Source organism: Leguminivora glycinivorella, chromosome 21 (genome assembly GCF_023078275.1).
Source record: "Leguminivora glycinivorella isolate SPB_JAAS2020 chromosome 21, LegGlyc_1.1, whole genome shotgun sequence".
Taxonomy (NCBI): domain Eukaryota; kingdom Metazoa; phylum Arthropoda; class Insecta; order Lepidoptera; family Tortricidae; genus Leguminivora; species Leguminivora glycinivorella.
This window is the reverse complement of record NC_062991.1, coordinates 146419-166560: the sequence shown is the minus strand read 5'-3', so window position 1 is coordinate 166560 and position 20142 is coordinate 146419. Positions and strand designations below refer to the sequence as shown.

Here is a 20142-nt window from a genome sequence, read left to right as displayed (position 1 = left end):
GTTGACTAGTTGTGATTGCTCAAAATGTGAGGTCAATGCACGATAATGTGGGAAGGCTTTTATTCTGATGTCTCAAAGTATTTTCCTGTAGATTTGATCGACCCCTCACTGCTGGTCGGGTGGACAACGCTTTGTTGAAGGGTTGAAGCTAATTTATAGAAAAATCCGCTTTATAGATCTGTTTCAGGGTCCATAGCAGTCAGGTTTTGTACACCTATCTATAATCTACATTAGCCTCCGTCGCGAGGGAAAATATACAGAAACCTTTAAAAAACAATACAAAAACGGGCAATTAATGTTTAATGAAACAATACTATCAACCTCAAACGCAATTTGATTGCGTCGTATGTTATATAAATAAATAAATAAGAAATAAATATATTATAGGAAATTCTTACACAGATTGACATTTGACTGAGTCCCATTGATTTTTGCTTGCTTGTTGTGTTGCCTAGATCCTGTGTCACCCACACCATCTTTGTTATAAGGAAGGAAAAATTATAAATATTTATCTTACATTAAAATTTGAATCCAAAATATCCGGGGAAATTATTTTTATGGCACAGAATGAGACAATTTGTATTTCTTCTTCGTATTTCTATTTAAATCTTAGTTTCTATATTTGTACGGGTTATTCACCACCCCTTTTTTCCCGTATATTATAAATCTGGCGTAGGTGGCAACCTGTCACTGCAATGTCACAGTTTCGTTTTCTTTCAACCTCTTATTTGCCAAGAGTGGCACTGAAGCTTTAGTAGTTTCATGTTTCTGTCTTTACAGGCGTGATTGTATGTATGTATGTTTCTATATTAGACTATCTTTGTCTGCCTGTTTATCACTCAGACATGTAACTCAAAATAATATGGAGGAAGCTTTTTATCAGATAATTTTGATCATAGGCACCACCACAAACTTTTATCTATTTATAAAACATTCCATTCAAGAAGAATATATTGAAACAAGAAAGAAATGATATTGTTTACAATTTATGTAATAAAATCACAACAAAAAGATGCAATCATGACCCATTTACTTAATGCTTAACCCATTAATGCGTAATTAAAGTACTCATTAAATAATCTGAAGTAAACACGTTATAAGACATACCTACTGAGTCACGACGTCTGACTCAAACAGTAGTATAAAGCGGGCGCCTAACATCGCATCTTCATTCAAACGAAGAAACTCGAAGCGGCAACATGTACACTAAAGTCGCTGTTTTACTCGCTTTAAACACTATCCTCGTCTTCGCTGAGGACAACTGTGACTGCTCACAGTTGACTCTAGAAGAATCTATCAAAGAAAGCAATGATATCGTGGACTTTTTGAATAAAATAGAAGAGAAAGGAGAGACTGAAGATGAGAAATACCCTGTTGTCCCTCCTGGTTTAGTGACGGGGGCTTTGGGGTGTCAATGCGAGAATTTAAGGAGGAAAAGGAAGATATTTCCTAACGAAGGCATTGAGATCGACAGCCAGGAGAGGGTTATCCCACCACGCTTCGCCAAGGGCAACTGCCCCGTAGGAAAAGTGCGGGTGGGGGGCATCTGTATAGAAGAAGCCGGGTTGTACGACAAATGAAGTAGTGTGTAGTGAAGTGTTTTTGCCAGTGATTTTTTTATGTTGTGATTTTAGAATTTTAGAGTATATTTTGTAAATGGAATTCCACTTTTCATATGAGTTGCTTGAATCTTTGAACTCGGATAACCTGACAGATTCTGTTATAAAACATATGGTAGATATTTCTTTCTTTTGTAAATGTAGGTTTTAATCTTTTTATATACGTGACTATATTTAATGGAGAGTAGAATAGTATTGACAAGCGAATTATTCGTTATTTGTCGTGAACACCAAATTGATATGTAAAATAAATACCTGTTGTGAAGAGAAGTACTAAAAGTATTATAGTAATTAATTTTAAATGAACATTTCATTTAGTTGAACCAAAGCTTTAATTGTATTTTTAAGGAGAATGTGCATTTATTAATTTTAATAAAACTGCATTTGATGTATGTTTGAACTTGTATTTATTACGTTACCTACCTAAAAAAATGTTCTTTTTCATAAATGGTGTCTTTTTTACGACTAGTGCTTTCATTGGTTTCCTCATCTGTACTGAAAGATGTGCGAAAAGGTATATTCCTCTTTTATCTTTTTTCAGTACAGATGGTGTTTTTTTTACGCACTAGTGCGAGAAGTGGTTCATTATATGGCAGGTCGAAACTTCGGAGGTCCATCTGTACTGAAAAACGTCGTACGATACACGTGCGAAAAACTCGTGTCGATTTAAAACACTCCCTTCGGTCGTGTTTTAATTTATCGCCACTCGTTTCGAACTTCCTTTTTTTCGCACTTGTATCGTAATGTACTATTTCAATTTTCAATGTTTAAGATATAGCGATTAATATTTGATTCAATTATGTATAATATTACAGTATTAAATCAGCATACAAGATACATATGTGATTCTCCTTTACCGTAGCATAAACTCGTTTTATAAAACATAACAAGTATAATGACCAATAAGGTCACATAATGTACAATGTCATTACAGACAAACCGGTATGACTACACTAACACCGGTACGATTAAAATTAATGAAGCAAATAAATCGACAATTAGGAGCGATTATTTCCGAAAATATTAATATTATCAAAAAACGATCTTAGTAAACCCTTATTCATTTTTAAATACCTATCCAACAATATATCACACGTTGGGGTTGGAATGAAAAAAATATCAGCCCCCACTTTGCATGTAGGGGGGGTACCCTAGTAAAACATTTTTTTCCATTTTTTATTTTTGCACTTTGTTGGCGTGATTGATATACATATTGGTACCAAATTTCAGCTTTCTAGTGCTTACGGTTACTGAGATTATCCGCGGACGGACGGACGGACGGACGGACGGACGGACGGACGGACGGACAGGCAGACATGGCGAAACTATAAGGGTTCCTAGTTGACTACGGAACCCTAAAAAGTAAAGAGTGTTATTCCAATGGCATATTACTAGCATATCTATCGACTGATATTGCCCATACCACAATTGACCCCATAACCCCATTGTCGACTTCTACGAAACCCTTGGTGGTGAAATTCTTAACCCGTCACCGCACGGATTATTATTCACATTAGTATCCATAAACAATATCAAGATTTTTTTCGGTATTTTTATACTTATTATACATACTCTTTAAAAAAAAACAATTTTTATTAATACACATTCAATTTATTGCATTGAAGTGTCCCGGCCAAGTTCGAAAAGTATAAGTAGGTAACATCATTAATTATCGTGAAAACCAGTCATAACATAAGACTGGGAAACTCCTAATCTAAACTTTTGCAAAAAAACCGTTACACTGACTAAGATTCCATTTTCAAATGATCGTTACAAGGCATTACAATCTTAAGAGCAAAGTTTCATTTGCGTGCGGAAAAATATAGAACTAAAAATGTTCATTAGTCTATTAAGGTTTTTCATTGACAGTGGCGCCGCGTCGAAGTGAATATGTAAAGTAGTGTTATTTTAAGTAGTACTGCTGTGACGCAATGACATAATATCTCTATGGCAGACAAATGATTTATTGTGTAGTTACTAGTAAAAATAAAGATATAGTTAGTCATCCGAATAAATTAAATCATAAGGAAATACATAATATGGAGACTTGATTTTCCATGTTAAGAAATAACTATTTCGCAATGTGTGTATTAGGAAATAAGTATTGTGTTACGCTGTTAAAAAATCTTATAGTAATTATATGTCCCAAGAGCATAAACACAATCGACATCGTTGTATCACTTTGCCCTAAAAGGTAATTAAACAAATAGGTGTTATATATATAAATTACAAAAGTATTCAATAATCCAATATTACCTCTATTAATACACCATTAGGTCCATTAGGTATCGAAGTGATTAGAATGACAACATCCATTAATTACTAAATAATTGATTAAATTATATAATTTTTGGTAAAAGGAGTTATTATATAATCACATACAATTTTTACATAATAAGAGTTTAACGATAATTAGCGTCAACAACGTGCAGGCGTCCATAGGTTATGAAGTTGGTTTACCATTAAGCTTGTTCGTCATCAACGTAGTATAAAAATATTTTACGCCATTTATTTTTATTTTTATTTAATATCTTTTGAATCTTTTCATTATTCATATCGTCATCACAGTATAATAAAATAATCTATCGTACAGTATGGCCATTCCAGCTCCCCGCTGAAAGTGCCGCCCACCAGCTCTTAGTTACCTCACAGTTACCGCCTGTCAAGAACTCGACCTGGACCTGTCATATCTTACTCATACCTAAAAGCATGGTACGCGTTCACCTAACGAGCTTAGACTGTGTGCGTAGGAACGCGCCTCTTTCATATATTTAATTTTGATCGCCATTGTTCTGAAACGGCAAGTGGCAGACTGGGACTTGCGCAGAAACCCAATTAATTCAAGGATTTAATAGATAAGTAGTTTCGCAATGATGCGCGGGAATCCGCGGGGATTCCGCAAACGGTTCATTATGCGGGTGCGCACGCGCCGGCGGCGGGGTTTACCCGCGCGCCGCTCACCTCGCTAGCCAGCGTGTATTAAGAGCGCTTTCAAAAAATCTGCTTGCTCGCATTTCGGCGCCGGCGGCGCTGGCGTGCGCCTGTGTGCAGACGCACACTATAACCAGAAGCATAACGATTGTAGCCTGCGGTACAGACATAGCGTGCGATCCTCTTCGAACCAACCTTACGTGCGGCTAGAGCGAAAGGGATAGCATTCATGGTCGGTACCGCCACGCCGTCAGTAGCGTTGCGGACTAACCATTATTGATACTTGCGTAAAAATACCACCATATATATTACATATTTGCATACATGATTTCGTGCATCAATACTTGACCTTTTAGTTTAATTATTAAACTTATCACAGTTTTTAGGGTTCCGTAGTAAACTAGGAACCCTTATAGTTTCGCCATGTCTGTCTGTCCGTCCGTCCGTCCGTCCGCGGATAATCTCAGTAACCGTAAGCACTAGAAAGCTGAAATTTGGTACCAATATGTATATCAATCACGCCAACAAAGTGCAAAAATAAAAAAATGGAAAAAAATGTTTTATTAGGGAACTCCCCCTACATGTAAAGTGGGGGATGATATATTTTTTTCATTCCAACCCCAACGTGTGATATATTGTTGGATAGGTATTTAAAAATGAATAAGGGTTTACTAAAATCGTTTTTTGATAATATTAATATTTTCGGAACTAATCGCTCCTAAAGGAAAAAACTTTTGAACAATATGTTTAAAAAAATCACAAAAGTAGAACTTTATAAAGACTTTCTAGGAAAATTGATTTGAACTTGATAGGTTCAGTAGTTTTTGAGAAAAATACGGAAAACTACAGAACCCTACACTGAGCATGGCCCGACACGCTCTTGGCCGGTTTTTAAATATTATGTTGTTTTAATTGCATGGAGCACAGGAAGGTCCACATCTATGTATTAGTTTTTTGTAAGGAAATACAACTCTACGCTACGCCTACCTGCTTTAATTGACTGGTGACACACTGAGACAGTGGATGCGCCAGAGTATAAAAGAGTGATTACCATCTCTTGTTAAAGATCTTGTTGAGACGAATCAAACGAACCCAAACACGAAGTGGTTACAAGACCTGGTTGATGAGAACTCTTGACTACCATCTGTCTTCATCATCAGATCCTGGGTACCATCTCTTGTGAAAGATCTTGTTGAGACGAATCAAACGAGCCCAAACACGAAGTTGTTTCAAGACCTGGTTGATGAATTCTCTTGACTACCTTCCAGCTTCATCATCAGATCCTGGGTACCATCTCTTGTCAAAGATCTTGTTGAGACGAATCAAACGAGCCCAAACATAAAGGAGTTTCAAGACCTGGTTGTTGAATACTCTTGACTACCTTCCGGCTTCACCATCAGATCCTGGGTACCATCTCTTGTCAAAGATCTTGTTGAGACGAATCAAACGAGCCCAAACTCGAAGCGATTTCAAGACCTGGCTGTTGAATTCTCTTGACTACCTTCCGGCTTCATCATCAGATCCTGGGTACCATCACCTCTTGTCAAAGATCTTGTTGAGGCGAATCAAACGAGCCCAAACACGAAATGGTTTCAAGACCTGGTTGATGAGAACTCATGACTACCATCTGACTTCATCATCAGATCCTGAGTACCATCTATTGTCAAAGATTTTGTTGAGACGAGTCAGTAACCTAAAATGATATTCAATAATAAATAATACTTACTAAAAATATTAGTCAAGTTAATTAGTTAGTTACCAAAGTCGTCAACCCAAGGATCAAAGTTTTCGGTCGCAGTATACATGCAACAGTACAGCTAAACACGCACACAAGTGCGGTTTTGGACACGGCGGGTGCCGCACACAATGACAAAATAACTTCGCGATCGTCGAGCCGCGTGCGGAGCGGACTAACATACGTCCTGCCTCTACAAGCTCTGCCGCGGTACTGACATCGCAAGCGCGCGTAACCGGTAATAAGGAGGCATTTTTAAAAAATCGTCAAAAATATTAAATTACAATTAATAGAAAACTTTTGCATAAAATCTGTTTGAGTAAGCGTTGCAGATTATTTTTATATTAAAACTACTTCAAAAACACGTAAGTTTTCGAAGAAATTGACACTTATTCTGAGGTGATTTCTGAAACAAATTGAATTCATCATATCCTCATTTACTCTATTCTAAAGCCTTATAACAAAGAAGTAGTCTCAGAAGATTGTAGTACAGGATATACATAATACAAATTTACCACTTGAAGCATTCAAAACTGTCCAAATTTTACAAATTAGACGGACTAAGTCAGCACTTTTCGCGGGTTTTCCTAAACATGCACCAGAAAAAAAATCATAATTAATTAAGTGAGTTAGTTTTTAAAAATCCAGTCTCACAACATGTAAGTTAAGAAGATGACCTAATCGAATCCTGAACTTAATAAGTCTTTTAGATGACGGAAAGTGTAGCATTTTGCCGACTAAAACTATCAATTTTACATTATTACGACGTTTTCGTTGAATGCCCTCTTAACCTTTTCAACGCTATACATGATATGCTATTATGATAAACACAAGTGATAACCCTTACTCTGCTAATGGTCCTGAATTGAATCCCGGCAGCAAGGGTTTATTTATTTATGCTTGTATATCGTCGTCTAGTACTATGTAGATTCTTTGAGACTAAGCCGATCTGATAGACCAATAGTGCATTTCCATAGAAAGCATTCGCAGGTATATGTACCTTAAAAATATGAGTATAACATAGGCAAGATACACTTTTATTAGTTAACGTGAGTCTCTATCAGAATACTGTAAGTCATGAAAACACACAGGAATACCTAAAGTATTGGTCTCCATTCGCTCAATGTGAAGTCTATTAGAGGTTATCTGTGGCCGCGGCGCACGCGCCAATAATGAGGGCAATTCGAACGCACACCGAAGTTCGACGAATACGATATCCAAATGATGTCATTTATTTATTCCAATATTGTAGGCCATTTTACATAGGTTGACTAGTCCTACATTCAGCTTAAGAAGGCTTGTGTGATTTCAACATATTCATTCCTCTCGAACTTGACCTTACATTTATGGAGCACAAAATACTCACACTGGCGAATTAAAAGTAAAACAGAATTAAATCATTTGTATGTAAAATGCAAGTTCGAATTGACAATGTTGTTTTTTTGTTTTCCCCTCACTAGCTCGGAAACACGTGTTTTGTCCTTTAATACCAGCGGGTAAAAACGCATTTTATCCACTAGTGGGTAAAGTAATTTGACCTTGAATAAAGTCAAAATAACTGCTTTAAAATTGATAAAAGTTGGTGAATCTCGTAATAAAGATGACTTACCACCTGTGGAACTACTGGAAGCAGTGATTAAACGCATTTTTTGTGTTGTGGTTTCCTCGCTATAGTGAGGGGAAAAGTTTTGTGTTACACTCGGGTGCAAATGTATTTTACTTCTCGTGTGTTAAAAAACTCGCAAGTTCAGGATTCTATTCTTGAACCACTCGCTTCGCTCGTGGTTCAACTATAGAATCCTTTCACTTGCTCGTTTTTCAATTCCACACTCGGCGTTAAAATACAACTTTGCCCCCTTGTATAACAAATAACTATTAGGGCGCACTAATAGTGCTATAGTGAATACTTGGCAAATATGGAGTTCGTTGTGCTTTGATTTTACGCACGGTAGTGCCGGGCCAAGTTTGTTCAAAAAATTCATAAAAAAATGTACTTATTATTTGAATTCACCGTATTCAAGAGCGCAAAAAAATCGTTTTCATTCAACTTATAAAACCCCTAGGTATCATCATCGACACAGATATTTTACATATGACATAGGTAAACTAGAAACTACATTTTAAGGTCCATAGTTTCATTTCGATTTCGATAAAATAAACACGAATTCATTTCCGCATCGCTTTCGAATCATCATCATTGACATTTGAAAGACTAGAAACAAAAAAAAATAATAATTCAGTCGAATTGAGAACTTCCTCCTTTTTTCTGAAGTCGGTTATAAAGACATTGTAATGTCCTCTCTTTCAAATAAATTCATATAAGAAAACGGGACGACACTTTGATATTGCCATATTTTAAATATTTTAATTGGTATTGCCATATTGGTTAATTCCAACGGAACACCGAGACGTTAATTCGGGGAAAACCGCTAAGAACAATTTTGCTATTTAAAAGAACAATGAAGAATATTGAGGTTAGGGTTGCCACTGTGACTGATAAATCGTAGGTTCTTGGACATTATGTCTGAGGGCAGTTTTTCTTGACCTTTGCGCTATCAAGTAACATATTCTTAAAGTAAAAAAGAGAGCTTTAATAATACTCGGTGTTGTCACAGTATAAGGATATATCAGTAGTTAATCTCCGGCAGCGGCGGCGCGGTCGTTACTACTGCGCAAGGTCACGCAGGGTTGTACAACGTTACTATAATCGACTTCGTACAATGTAAGTTGTTGTAAATCTAATAGGTACTATTAACTGTAAGTAGGTTTTAGTATAACAATACCACGTCATGACACCACATTAGTCAGTATTGAAGATACAAAAAATCATTATAAATATATTACTCTCATACGCGCAATAGTAGATTGTGTAACAATAATTGCAAAAGCGTTAATTTAAGTGTTCATTTTATATGTTTTCTCTAGAATACACCCAATCCATCACAATAAAAAAAAGATTCGTTTGAACTAGAAACGTAGGTACCTACTGTCCTACTCGTATTAGTAACTGTGTATGGCGCTATGCTAGTACCAACGCTCTTTCTACCTTTTTATCTAATAAAGATTCAAGTACGTATTTGTTTCTTAAATACTGACGAAATCATATTTACATAAAATGTTTGAATAGATGTTTGCACAATATTTAAGTAGGTACCAAACTTTCGAGCTAGATAGATCGCAGCATCTACCTAAATGTCGTTACAGATAAATCCTTATTGATTTTAATGTGTCATTCTAGCTTTAAATCTCACTTTTACGCCATTTACGTAAGCAATAATGTACCTAACACTGCAAATATATAACAACCACTTACTTTTCTGGGTGTCTAGGAATTCTAAAGAATGACATTTCCGCATTTTGAGAACTTTCCATACACCCATAAACACTACAGTAACGAAAATATGTCTTCGGTGCTGACGTCATTTTCTCCCGAACTCAACACGTCAACACAGCGCGCAAACGCGGCCCCGACTGTCCAGCCCAATAATCACCAGTTTCGCATGTTTTCGCCGCATGCGAGGGGGAGGGGGACACACCGCGCGGCGTGAAGTTTGTAAGAAGAGTTATTACTGGTTTTATACTGTGGTGTTGTGCTATGTATGAGGTATCTATTTCAAAAATCACAAAAATTAATTTGTCAAATATTTTTTATTGCTGTTCAGTGTGTAGTATGTTTTATTGAGCTGTAATGAAATATGTTTTAGTATTGAGGCGGGACAGCCCTGAGTGACGTCACTCGGGCCTGCCGGCCTAGCCAAATTGACAATCCTTGGCGCTACGTGGTGATTTAAATTTAGCCTGAAGAGGATAGAGAGAGCCAGATATGTTACGCTTACCAAAGACTTAAGATGTAACTTCGTATGAGACGAATAAAGTCTAAGAAAAAACGCACCTCGGAACCATAAGGAGACATTTATTATGGTTAAGGTCGCGCCATATAGATATGAGGTTAATTTTTGGCTAGATGCCGCTAATATTATGTCTTCAGATAATTGTAATACATATAAAAAAAGGGTATGGGCCAAATTGTCGAAACAGAGGTTCAAATATTTTAATCCGGTGTCGAGAGACGGCAGACTATGACTAAACTGTATTTTACTGTGACAGTAATGGTCTCCCCAAACCTATGTACGTGGAATCGGCTTTCGCCGACCAGAAATCGCTTGTTAGTATGAACATGCCTACGGATGCGTTCAGCGACGATGACGCGTGTGTCTTCATACTACGAGCGGACATCTCGGACACTGGCGATCAAATATATGAAAAAGGCGCGTTCCTAGCACACACTCTAAGCTCGTGTAGGTGAACGCGTACCATGCTTGTATGAGTGAGATATGACAGGTCCACTGTTCGCGTTTTTGACAGGCGGTAACTGTGAGGTAACCGAGAGAGGGTGGGCGGCACTTTCAGCGGGGAGCGGGAGTGTCCATACTGTACGATAGTACTCTTTATTATACTGTGCTACGAGCGATTTTTGGTCCGTTGGCTAGGCACTGGACAGGCCGTTAATTAAAATATCTTTTACAATGACGCAAGGCAATTGATTTGCACGCAGGCGCGCCGGACATACAAATGGCTTCCCTGCTCAATTGGATTGTTTGCCAAATAATATTTCACGTTTTTTTTGGATTGGTTTAGTATTTATTTTTATTTCGTACTAGTGACCCTCCTCGGCATAACTCGAGAAGTAAAGCATAGTAGGTTCTTATAGTTTTCCTTAAAATATATAGGTAAGTATTTGTACACCTACGAAAATGAAACAATTTCACCACAGATATCATATAGATAGCTTAGTACTCTAGCTGTTATATCAAAACCAAAACCTGAGATAATATTATTAGTTTAAGAATGAAACAATGGAGATATTGCCAACATCGAAAAAGGTATAATTTATACGCGATTTGAGTGTAAATGGCTGTTTGTACGTAACTGAACATTTTAGATAGCTACCTGAACTCTAAATATTGGAAAAAAATGTTTTATTAGGGTACCCCCCTACATGTATATACGCAAACACAAATGAAATAATCGTGTTGTATGTTTTTTCACAAAAGTAGAACTTTATAAAGACTTTCTAGGAAAATTGTTTTGAACTTGATAGGTGCAGTAGTTTTTGAGAAAAATACGGAAAACTACGGAACCCTACACTGAGCGTGGCCCGACACGCTCTTGGCCGGTTTTTTTTACGCAGATCGATTTAGCTCAGTAGTTACGGAATACACTCAATGATAAAATAACCATTTTGGTTACTTAAAAAGACGATTATTTTGTATGGAAGCCGGCAACGGTTTTGAAACAACTTCCTTAGTCTTACGAGGAGTTTCCTTAAACTTAAAGTATCAATTTGTAAATAGGTAAATACCGCATATAAAGCGCTTAGTACGTCACAATATAATTTTAAATGAGTCAATGAATAGTCTAATTTTAAACCGGTTTGCGTCATTTCGCATTATCATTATAATGACATTTAATATGGCGCCAGAGATTCAAGTACAATATTTGAACTTGGCGGTTCTCTGCCGTGTCTACTCATCACTTCAATTTGAGGCAAGTTTTTTTTTAGTAAATTTATTAAAAACTGATGGATAGAGAATGCCTGGCATTATTAATATACTTATTACTAATTAGGATAATTTTAAAGATATTGGCACCTAAATTATAAGTTAATACGAACGTTGGATTTAATAACGCTATATTTTTGCTAAATTTGGGGTACGATTACCTTATCCTTGATTATTTATTACATTAAGTATTTACTTTAAGTTAAACGCATATTTTTCAGTCCACTTAAAAAGGCTTCTCAAGATTTTTTTTTGCGCTTTTTTTGTACCTTAGTAAACCTAGAATCCTTAGAATCTAGATTCGTCATAGGTAATATTGGAATGCATAGCCAGCTCTATCCTAGATCTCTACGTGTCCCCAAGCCTGATGCGTCACGGGAGTCGAACCCACATGATATCGCGGGTCTTTTATTTATAATACACTAGCTTTTGCCCGCGGCTTCGCTCGCGTTAGAAAGAGACAAAAACCGGCCAAGAGCGTGTCGCTCGCGTTTTTCCGTATTTTTCTCGAAAACCACTGAACCTGAAATTCAAAACAATTTTCCTAGAAAGTCTTTATAAAGTTCAAAAAAACATATGGTTCAAAAGTTAGAGTAGCCTTTTTTCCTTTATTATTTCCGTCACTCTCCATCCCTTCAACTATCACCACTTAAAAAATCGCGACATTTTATCGCTCCGTTTTGCCGTGAAAGGCGGGCGAACAAACAAACACACACGCTTTCCCATTTATAATATTAGTATGGGTAAGGGAGACAAACGAGAAGATAAGCGATAAACACTGCCCATGGAGCACTCCGACTATTCCATGAAAATGCAGTTGCAGATCGAATATACATTGACACACGTCAAGCCGATCTGAAAAGCTGCCGGAGTGAGGCTGCCAAAGCTCAATGAGCATGTAGAGTGAGGGCCGGCAATGTGTGTGTAGATGTAGACCAGTACCACACCTAGCGGACACTGGCGATCAAATATGAAAGAGACGCGTTCCTAGCACACAGTCTAAGCTCGTGTAGGTGAACGCGTACTATGCTTGTATGAGTGACATATGACAGGTCAACCGTTCGCGTTTTTGACAGGCGGTAACTGTGAGGTAACCGAGAGGGGGTGGCGGCACTTTCAGCGGGGCGCGGGAGTGGCCATACTGTACGATAGTACTCTTTATTATACTGTGATTATACTGTGCCAGTACGGTCACGGACTTTAACTGTTGATACACTTGTAGCTCATTTTATACTGGGCACGTCATAGCTTAACTATGACATAACAAAATTATTGTGCCCTGTAAATGGCTCAATAATTAAAGTACTTGAGTGTACCTAAATGTACACTCAAGTACTTAGTTAAATTATTATTATTCAGTCTCAGTAGTAGACTATTCATTGCATGCATTAAGTTAATTTACATAATTAAGTTAATTTTGTTTTGTTTAGCGCGTAATCATTTTAACTGGCAATCCAGGAAAATTGACATCCTGCGATTCAGGCATACAGGCAGGTGTTACAGGCAAGATCTATACTTTCAATATTTAGCAGTATTTAGGTAATATTATAATTGTAACAGAATATTCATGGTCTAAACATAAGTTTCTCTGTATCAATAAACTATTGTGATTTTTTATTTTTTTATTTTTGATGTATTTTCAAAAAAGCCGTAATTTGTAATAAACTTAACGAAGCAAAAAACAACGACGTTTGACATTTAGGTTAACTCATTTGCGTTCTAGTTCGTTCCATTAATGTTGTCGCGCAGATTTGTCAACATTAACCTTTAATAACGTGACGTTACTAGTCGAAGTGCGCGTCTTCGTAAAGGAAACGATCTATATCATGGATTAGGTATAGTATGAATTTTCTGAGATGAACTTTTCGCTTTAGCCGTAATCTGTTAAACAAAGGCCTTTGTGTCTATTGTTGACGGCTTCTAGCTCCCGTTTAAACGGCACGTGCTATAGTCTCAGTGTAGTTAAAAAGCAACTATCAAGATAGTAATAAGGTTCAAATCCATAAAAAGCCCTTTCGGAGATAACACGTTTTGTCATCTTCAAAAAAAGTTACCTGCATACTGCAAACTGTTTAATAAATTTGAACCTTATTGCTATCATGATAGTTGCTTTTTAACTACACTGAGACTTTAGCACGTGCTGTGGAAACGGGAGCTAGCCACCGTGAATAATAGAAACAAAGGCCTTTGTTTAACAGATTACGGCAAAAGCGAAACGTTCATCTCAGAAAATTCATACTATAGTTGACCTCCGGATCCGGATATGACGTCACAAAAATGCACCGAGGCTGCACTGGGTACCTAGCCAACGTCACAATAACCTACTTAAGCTTCGTAAGCGTACAGTCACCAGCATAAAGAAGTGATGATTTCTGTTCCTTGTCGCTTTTAATCGTTTGACAATTTCGTGTGACATTTCAGACAAGACGTTAATACGTCAAGGTACAGAAATCATCACTTCTTTATGCCGGTGACTGTATCGTAGCTCTCTATATATCGCTTTTCCGTAGAAGCGCCAGACGGAACCAAATAAATAAATAAATGTTTCCTTATGGTTCCGAAGTACATTTTTTTCTTAGACTTTATTCGTTTTTTCGAAGTTATGGTCTTTATCGATTGCAAGCTTCCCTTGTCAGGTATGTGGCAAAGTATGTCGCTCTCGCATAGGTCTCTTTAGTCATCAAAAGCGATGTCTCTCGGACATTGCACCATAAGTAAATCGTCTGAAATAGACGCTAAGGCCAGTAGTAGTAGTAGCACAGGTCTTTGGCAGGCGTAGGTACCGTAGCAAGCTCTCCCTATCTTCTGTAGTCGCGCGACAGAGACAGACTGCGTTTCGAACGATTGTCATTTTGGCTAGTCCTGCTGGTGACAAATGTTTAAGATATTTCCGCCAAACAACCTTTGATAGATTGTCAAGGTACGAGCTACATTTATCGGTTTTCACGATTCGACTTTGCCAATTTGACGTATCATCATTTCATGTTGATTCTCCGTTGATGTGGATGATATTATTGCAGCAATAGCCTCCTCAGAGTACTGTCTGGGAACTATGATTGCCCTATAATTAAATACTGGGTTGAAGTTGCCACCGGCAAGGCTAAGTAAGATCGTGTGTGTGTGTAATGTGTGTGTGTTTTCTTGTGAGTGTGTATATACCGGGTGCCCGGTAATTAAATGAGGGCACCTTATACAGAAAATGATTTTTATAAAAGTCGCCTGGTTTTCGAGATTTTCAACTTTTAAAAATTTTAGGTAGTATTAAGCTTTTAAAAAATGGAAAATCTGAAAACCAGGCGACTTTTACTAAAAAAGTCGATTTTCTGTTATAAGGTGCCCTCTTGTGGGCACTTTCATGAATCTACTAACATAGTTTGTAAGTTAAAATTGTTACTAATATATCATATGGATCAGTGGTCTGCAATAAATGTTTTTTATTTTTATTATTTATTATAGTGTTGTCTTAAAAACTCATTGAGTCATTGTATAGTGTCAACAATGTCAATGATTCATATTCCAAAGAATTACTAAAATGGCTCTGTTTCAGTTTCAGTGTCTTTCATGACTGAATCACTGGAAGATGAATATTTATGACTCATTTTATTACTACGTCTCTTTAAACAGGGGTTTTCAAACTGTAATGCTCAATAATTAATTCTCAACTTTATGGTTTATGTCTATATTAGGGTACGTAGAGATGCACAGACGCTTGCGAAAATATCGTAGCTATAGCTATCGAAGCAGATATTATCGTGAGCGTTTGTGCATTTGGTTACTACGTGCACCCTGCCCTGGCACCCTAAGCACGGTAGTTCGATATAGTATATCGTGCCGATCCGTCCCTCTCGCTGAAAGGTAGAGAAAGTGCGAAAAAGACGCACTGAATCATCGTACCGTCCTTGCCCGCCTACACGCCGATTGCAATGTCGGGCAGTTCCCAAACAGGTTGCAGTTGAGTTACTGTGCATCTGGCGGTTTAGCACAACTTGCGTTGTCACGCGCGAGTCCATACATCATGCGCGACTTCAAGTATGGACTCGCGGGCGAGAGCGCAAGTTGTGCTAGACCGCCTGTTCTGTACCGGTGCTAGAAACTTAATATGTAACATGTAGGTAGGTACAGTCGCCATCAGATATATAAGAGCGCCCGAGGTACTCAAAAATATCTGAACACGCCTCTAACGCCTAGGCAATAGAGGCGTGTTCAGATATTTTTGAGTACCTCGGGCGCTCTTATATATCTGATGGCGACTGTACCAGCAGCGGCTGATCCATAGAAGCCGCTTCTCACAGGCTTGCCTAAAATTGATTACGAGACCTAATGCTAAGGTAGGTTTCTTTTTGTTCAGTATTGCCTAGCAGAAATTTTTACCAGCCGCCACTGGTAGATACACTAGGTACTTTCCGTTTTTGGATTCCTTTTAAACGCAGGCCGGAAATTTCAAACTCATCATTGGCTTGCCCGTGTGGTGATGGGTTAAGAATTTCACCACCCCCTTTCTTCCCGTGTGGGTGTCGTAGAAATCGACTGTGGGATGTGGGTTAAATTGTGGCGTAAGCGAGAGGCTGACAACCTGTCACTGCAATGTCACAATTTCGATTTCTTTCAACCCCTTTTTGCCAAGAGTGGCTCCTTTCCTTTATGGGATACAGGCGTGATTATATGTATGTGTGTATGTATCATTGGCTTGCCCTTATCCCAATTGAGTTGCAGGCGCCCATAGGTTACGGTGACCGCTTTCCATCAGGCGGACCGTATACCTGTTTTTCACGGACGTGGTATAAAAAAAGGTACTTGGGGTCGGCGCAGCATGTCTTTTTCTTCCATAGTCTTCTCATCCTTCACTTGCACTCGTTTCATGTCTTCTCTCACACAGTCCATCCTTTTCCTCGGCTTTCCTCTCTCGCTTCCATGAATCACCATGTACAATACAATACCAATGTACAATACAATCATAAATCAAATCATAAATCAATCTTTATTGATAAACATAGTCATATAAAACAATAAAAGCACATTCAGAGTTAAAAGAAAAAATAATAATTAAAAAACGAAAATGAAAAATATAACACATATAATTGTTTACCACGAAATGGTCCCGCCTCCGTAATGCCACAGGGTCAGCGCTGATCTTCCGGCGATATAAACGTGCAACACGGCCTTAACAGCCTGAACGCGAGTCGTTGCACAATCGGCGCCATCTTGCGCCTGCGCGTTAATTGTCATGATGACATTGATGCGATTTTGGAAGACCATGTTGCGCGTAGTAATCAGTTTTCCCAAATTAAAATCATAGTTTTACCATGAGGCATGTATAGAAATAATAGTTACTTTATCATAAAATAAGAAACAATACAATGAAATAAAAAAATGTGAAGAATGCTCTAAAGGACAATATTTTATAAAAAATTACAAATTTGGACAGCAACAAGTGCGCTTTGTGTTTATGAGGAAAGGACATAAAAACAGGTTATCCTTTTTCATTTGCAGGCCTAGGCCTAAAAAGATAGTAATATGAAATCCCTTTACAGTCCTCTCGAGTTGTTGCGCCCAAAAAGCGATAGTTCCCAGCCCATTTTAAGGAACGTAAAGACAATATTTCATTGCATGTTTGAGAAAATAAAATTTCTAAAAAGAAACTTGTGTCATTTCTGAAAGCTTCCTGCTGCCGCTGGTGCTGAAGTACACGTCAGGTACATTGGCATGCTTACTGCTTAATGTCTTAAATTATAGCTAAATGTAAATATATGGCACTCTCATCATCATCATCCTCCTTGCGTTATCCTGGCATTGCCACGGCTGGGAGCCTGGGGTACGCTTTGACAATTAACCCCAAGATTTGGCGTACACTATTTTTACGAAAGCGACTGCCATCTGACCTTCCAACCCGAAGGGTAACTAAGCATTATTGGAATTAGTCCGGTTTCCTCACGATGTTTTCCTTCACCGAAAAGCGACTGGCAAATATCAAATGACATAAGTTCAGAAAGACTCATTGGTACGAGCCGGGTTCGAACCTGCGACCTCCGGATCGAAAGTCGCACGCTCTAGATATGGCACTCTAGTTAAAATAATTTAAAACCTGGATAATATGCCAATTAGGTGGTCGAATAAACCCCCTGTGCCTTACGGGATAGAAGCACTATTAGAATCGCACCAAATTATATGTTGGCGGTGATTTTAATAGCCCCATCTGTGTAAAGGTAAAGTAAACTTCATAACTTCATAAAATGTTGACGTTAAAAATAAAATTTGTATTAGCGGGGCTGCCAAAATCATTGCCATCATAGCTTGGTACTTTAGCTTGCTAGCTTATACTATCTTGAATACTGGTTTGAAACACTAGCCTCGTGTATTCCAAGTTTAAAAGACGTTTGACATTCCAACGGTCAAATTCGAAAATGGAATTTTCAAAAATGGAACGCAGCCAATTTGTTCAGTTATCGCGCCGCGCGTCATCAGCGGCCGCCCCACAATAAATAAAATTTAACAGAATGAGGGAAAAAAATCAATACCACTACTCGGTCCACTATCGCCCCTCTAATTTACGATGCGATAAAACAACCGCTGTGTGGGTGTATCATATTAGCTTGTATTCACGGCAATGTCATCAATAATTTAAGAACGATGGATTCGAAATTCGAATCTGTGCAACCGTTATAGAACTAGTTAGGTATTGAAGATATTTGAGGTTATGAATAATATTGTTGTTTGACGTGGTTCTGTGCCGGTTAGTATGATATATGTAGTTATAGTGAGAGTACTCACGGGTAAAGCAGCCGTCAAATGTTCTGGTAGTTCAGCATGCTAGCAGGGGGCATTGACCCCACACCGACCCGCCATCTTTCAGTTGTAACGTCAATTTTTCAAATTCCGAATCGCCAGCTGTCAAACTCCGCAAACTGTCAAACTTCCCGGTAAACCGTCGTCGTTTCCAAAAGTTTGTTGTATTACGCCTAGCTATAAACACTTGGTATAAAACGGTATAAAAATATTAAAATTATGAACGATGGAAAAACTTGTAAATGAAAACGAAATATAAATATATATTAATAATAATAAAAACGTTCTTGCCGCTCAGAGTTCGAGCGCCTACTGACTTAAAATTTTTGGGTATAAAAACATGCTACAATGGGCCGCCGAGGCGAACCTTCTTGGTCCTCGCCGGGAACTCCCGCCAGCCCTTTCCGGGGCGCCCTTCGAGCCAAAACTACCCTTAACAATAAATGCTCAAGGCTGAGTTCAGTTTGTTAAGTAAATAGATTTTCACTTCAATTCATGATCCGCAATAACCATTCTAGTAGTAAATTATAGGAACTTGTTTAGGGAACCTATTTCTGTAGTACTCCGACTTGTGTAAACATGACAAGGTTTTCTTTTGGAAAATAATGTTTATGCTTATGTTTATAGTTTTCTTTACTCACATAGGAGCTGAAATAATTTGTTGACCTTACTGAAACTAAATGATCCGTACCTAAATGGTGCAAAATTAATAATATTTCACATATTCTGGTAAGAAAATTATACATTTTATATGGAACTTTACATGTAATTTAGACGCAATTTAGTTTATGAAACATTATTCAGATTCAGATTCAATAGTTTATTCATGGCAAACACATAATTATCTACATAAGTATTTCATACATTTTACAATTAATATTTAAAAAATGTATGACGGGTTTACCACGAAATGGTCCCGCCTCAGCATAGATGCTGACCCAGGGGTCAGCGCTGATCTTCCGGCGAGACCACTTTGTGGGCCACGAACGCAGCTTTACGGCCTGCCTCTCCGAAACATCTGAACGCGGCCAATTATCATTACTGAACGCAATAGTAATTAAGAATAAGAATAAGAATAATTTATTGAAAAAACCTTATTGCTAATGTTACATTTATGCGTTTACTTATAGTTACTGTTACGTGCGCCCGAACTGTCAACAGCATAGTAATTGTATATTGTTATACTAATATATTATAAATGGGAAAGTGTGTGTGTTCTGTTTGTTTGTCCGCCTTTCATTTAATAATTTTAGGCATCAAAATTTGTTAACATGATTTAAAACAATATGAATTGTCGTAATTTTTTTAAGTGGAGATAGTTGAAGGGATGGAGAGTGACATAGGCTACTTTTTGTCTTTGCCTTTGGCTAGTCTGTGGTCAAGAGTAAGCCCATTTATAATAAAAAAAAAAGTTTAATGCCATTTTAGTTCATCATTTTTACAATTTCTCTTCGCTCCGTAAATCCCAAGTATCAAGCTCGTTTAGGCGCCGCAGCGTGCGCGTGTGTGCGTG

At 37.8% G+C, this 20142-nt stretch overlaps 1 protein-coding gene across 1 annotated transcript in view; it reads right to left on the bottom strand.

Moving 5' to 3' along the window:
• LOC125237539 (zinc finger protein 219-like) overlaps window positions 1-18834 on the bottom strand; it is a 65284-nt gene extending 46450 nt beyond the window's left edge. The window contains exon 1 of the mRNA XM_048144663.1: window positions 18615-18834. The gene's annotated coding sequence lies outside the window, so the exon portion shown is untranslated. The remainder of the gene's footprint in view (window positions 1-18614) is intronic.
• Window positions 18835-20142: the final 1308 nt, after the last annotated feature.